Genomic DNA, 4921 nt, shown 5'->3' with positions numbered 1-4921 from the left:
CCCGTAAATTTCAGATGCAGATCAAAGAGAATCTTAATTTGAAACAGAGCCAAAGATCGATATTATGGTTGGAATTCTATCGGATTTGGAACGATAATTGTTCGCGACCAGAAGGAAAAGAAGGAGGTAACCCAAGGTAAATGCTACAAGCGCATAAAGCTATTTGTCTTTTGTAATAATTTGAAAGGCAACACTTGCCGTTATTCAAAAACAACATAGGCATATGGTATTTTACTAACAAATTTGTTAGTGTCAATCATGCTAAATTTACTACTAAGTATATGTACAAAGATTATACAGAGATATATTATTTCACTTTGGTATGTCTAGTGTTTGACATTTGCTCACAATAGGGCAATGTGAAAAAAATAATTTCATATCATTTCAGTATTCTTATTTTGAGGAACCCAGATAGGTTCTCAACTCGACATACCTAAATTTATTCATAACGGCTTATAATTAAAGAAGCCTTCATCTAAAAAACAAACTACGAGTACATCTACAAGGGTTGTAATTAAATCAGCAAACCCTTACTTAGGAACTAGTAAACAATTTTAAAAAAGTTTTAAATGTATATAGAGTTTTATTCACAGATGGTGTCGAAGACATGGTTGTGATTTTGTTCATAGCAGGCGAAGTAAACATCGTTGTATTTGAACGAGTAGGTGCCGGAAGCATTACATTTGAAACAATTCTCACTCTCTCTCTTTCATTTGAACCAGATGCCATAGGATTAGAATTAGGATTGATTGGAGTTATCGCAAGCCTCATCTCCACGCTGTCAACCATTTGAAACAATTGGATAAGTCGTTACTGTTTTAGCCATATTGATGAAAAAATCCAGTAGAGCATCACTCTGATTTCTGTTTTGTGCCGTTCTTGTTAAGTATTGTTGTAGAACGTTGGCTGCAGTTGGCGAATGAGCTACCGCTTTAATAGCCTCTCCTTTTAGTTTACTTTTAACTATTATCGGTAATAGGGCCCTAGCATCTGGGTCGGCTGCCCTAGCATTGTGTATCCCTGTCACCCTCGTAACATGGAATATATTTCTCAATCATTGTGCGGTTAAGGGCCATTTTTTACGAAAAATAATAAATCTAAGAGAATTAATAATAATTGAAGACAAGGTAGCGCACACAATAATGTTAGGAAAAAGGAAATGAAAGGTTGACTTGACTCAAAGTATGGCCAGCAGTATGGTCGCCGTCTTCATATATGTTGTTGGGGTCTGCTGTTCAGGTTGAAACTTTCTGATCTTCGTCGCGATGAGCTCCGTCGATCAGCAGTAGATATCCCACCGCTGTCACCAGTTTTGAAGTCTCGTGCGATGGCCGGATGTCTGCTTGAGTAAAACTCGATGCTGACCGTATAGTACTTTATTTTTATACTTACAAATATAGTCTTATCTAAATTAGATTAGCGCGCGAGGATACCGAGAACGATTCGGAGCTCAAGAGGGTATTGACGCGTTTGCAAACCTCGTTGCGAACTACGAAGCGACCTGCAGGGTCGCCGCCCGGTCCCTGGAGCACGACGGAGTGTGTGGTAGGGACGCGTAAGTACCTATGCGTCACGTATAGGCACGCGGAAATGCCTTAGATTTTTGTGTGTCTGGTATGTAATTACACTGTCGCCCGTTGCATTAGCAGCCCTAGTAGCACGGTCGCATATTTAACGTTTATCACCATGCCTGTCACGTTCTAACAAGTATGTAAGTGCGAAAGAGACGGCCATAGTGATAGTCGATAAAAATGGAACCGTGCTGAGCCCGCAGACCGTCATAAATTTACTGTTTTATCATTTGCACTTGCATATAGTCTTATCTAAATTAGATTAGCGCGCCAGGATACCCGATACCGAGCGACCATATGCCCTACAACTGTGATTTTACAATGATTGTCAACGGTGCACGTGGTGATCGTTGTGGCGTAGATGTTTGTAGGTTTGCTGGTTTATCTTGTGGCGTAGGTGATGGTGTTGGTGTCGTCGATTCACTGGAGAGATTAGGCGTTGCTGGTAGTGTTAGCGATTTTGATCTTTTCCTTTTTCTTTCACTTTTCCTTCTATTTTTTCCGTGAGTGTCCTTCTGAGGTGTTATTTCTTTTGGGCTCGTGAACCCTAAATCGGCCGGGTCTCGCATTCAAGTTAGTTTTTTCCGAATTTGATGATAATATTCTATAAGTTAATAATCTATTTCCAAATGCAGTTTCAATAAGTTCCACATTCGGATAAGAATGATTAAATTTTAAACTGTTTTTTAATGAATATTACTTCTTACATGCTGGGCGTAGTACCTCCTCGATACGTTCCGTTTGCAGGTTTTACATTCGACGGTATCAACAACAACAGTCAGCTGTTCGAGAAGTTGTTGGTTGTGGCTCCATGGCAGCTGCTGGATGCTGGCTTGACGAATCACATGCTTGAATGGTTTCTTCTGATACACGTTTTCTTTTTATTCCACGTTTTACGTATCTAAAAATAATAATAAAAATATTAAAATACTTATATACAAGAAAGGGTTAAAGAAATACAGTAGGTACGAAAAGTCACTTGTACCGTAACGTAATACCTGACATTAAATTTGACTGGCAAGGAGAACAATATGCTTCCATAGTTAATACACCATCTATCTCATCGTAAGGTGAAATCGACGATCGCTTAACAGTTACATGTCCACTATAAGGGGTGATATAGGTTTTAAAATCATGATCGTGAGCTACACTTGGATCAAGTTTCCCACTGATAAACCACAATCTTAAATATTTATGAAAATTATTCAATAACACTGATCTGCTAAACATTTTAATGTCTTCGCTAGTAAGCTCCATCGCGATGGTGAATGCTTATTAAATGACGCAGATCGTTTAGGATTTTACTTATATTGGATTCATCTCCCCACTACTAAGCAGTAATTAAAGTAAAACTGGTTAAAGCATGTTTTATATATTAGTACTCACAAATTTTGCTGTTGATTCTCGGCTTCCAAACAACGTTCATAGAGTTCATTATCAAAAACTGACTTGTTGAGGTGTTAGGTACAGGTCATTAAAGGAAACGCCAACATAAATTTAAAATTAAGACTATATTTCCACTTCCATATGTGCCAAAGGTTACCGTTAAACTAACTTTAGAATTTTGTTACTCTACCTACATATCTAAATGTACGGTATGTATCGTACAGAGGTCTGAAACGTCTGCACAGCGTTCATAGAGGTCGTTGTCGTATAGTGAGTTTTGTAGCTCCATTTTGTGTTCGTAGTTTCACTCCCACTAGGGATACGGTATGGTTTCCTTTGCGTTGTCTGGCTATATAAATAGGCCCAATATCGTTTGTTCGTTGGTGGGGGATCTCTCTGTGTGGGCGGAGTAAGGGATGATTTATTTAGATAGCTGATGCTTCGATGAAATATTTTTTGCAGTCGTTTTTAGTTACAATATGTTTATAAATTATCATTTTTAGACTTAGTATCGGAGTTGTTATGACAGAAGTTATTTCTTTATTTGTTGTTGCTATTCCAGCCAGTTTTATTAATCCATCATATCGAAATTTTACGTTATTTTTTAATTGTGGGTTTTCATTAAACGCTTGAAGAAAATGATATATATTATCATATGTAGTGGCTGGTATATGAGTTTTTATATCCACTATTTTTGTAGTTTTTTCGGTGGGTGATAACACCTTTTTCTTTATATAAATGATGTTTTCATGCTCTTGAACATTATACGTGGAACAAGGGTATTGAAATTCCACCAACCCAACTACCCATTCTCCATCCAATTTAATGGTCTTTGGTAATTTAGTTAAGAAATGTGCAGTCGTGTTATCCGTGTAGTAATCTGATGAACTATTACTTAACAAAGTTAGATAAAAACTATTTCCACTCATATTTTCTTTAAGTTTGATAGGCAAACTTTATTTATCAAATAATTATGCTACAAATAAAAGTAATTACAACTAACAAAAATAAAATAACCTAATAACTAAATATATACTAAACTAAAACTACCTAAAAAGTAAAAACCTACAAATAAAAAATTGGCCCCAAGTCTGTGCCGACAGGTAGGGTGCCCAGAAGGCTGGCGGCGTTGCCGCGCTGAACGGCAACGCCAATGCGTTGGACGAGGTATGCTCCAGCCTTCCGGTCACCCGTTGCGTCGATAAGGCGCTTGGCCAACTCCCTATAAACGCTGTGCGCGCCTTGACCCCACGGCCCAAGCGTCTCCACCGCAAACGGCTCAAACATGCAGCCGCTGTCTATGGCTGCATATTTGCGCCGCTTGAGATGCTCTGCCGCATCGGCAGCAGCGCCAGCCCTAGAAGAGGTCCCTGGAAGATGGGACGGCGCGAGGGTATCCACGCACGTGGCGTCCCAGACGAGTGGTCGACCCAGCCTCCAGGGAACCAGCGTCATGCCATCTGGTCTCTTCCCGTCGTCACGCGCTAGCCCCGTCGGTTCTAGAACCGACGGCGCTCCGGCAGAGACGAAGGCCCGGCGCAGTATGTCATTAAGACTGGCGTGGCGTGCCATGCGGCCGGCGCTCTTGGTGCAAGAGAGGCCGTGAGTGCCAAACTTTGACACGTCAGTGCCGCAGTGGCAACGGTGTGGGGCCACGCATGCCGCCCCCAAGCGCAGCGATATTGCGAGCCTAAAAGTACTGCTCGTTAGGAGAGTGCCGAGATTAGTGGAAGGGAGTGCCTGCAGCCATGCGCCGGATTCCCATTTCGTTCCAGCAAGAAGACGAGCTCGCTCTACCGGGCTGGTGGCCGTTTCGTAAAGATTATCACGTACCAGCACGCAGAGCGGCTCGTCCCATTGATGCTGCGAATAGGGTTTGCACGACGGATCCGAAATGTATGGGAAGATCCGCGGATCCGGATCCAGATCCGGATAATTTCATACATTTCGGATCCGGATTGCAA

The sequence above is a fragment of the Cydia amplana genome, chromosome 15 (assembly GCF_948474715.1).
Source record: "Cydia amplana chromosome 15, ilCydAmpl1.1, whole genome shotgun sequence".
Taxonomy (NCBI): domain Eukaryota; kingdom Metazoa; phylum Arthropoda; class Insecta; order Lepidoptera; family Tortricidae; genus Cydia; species Cydia amplana.
Note: the sequence above shows the minus strand (reverse complement) of the source record.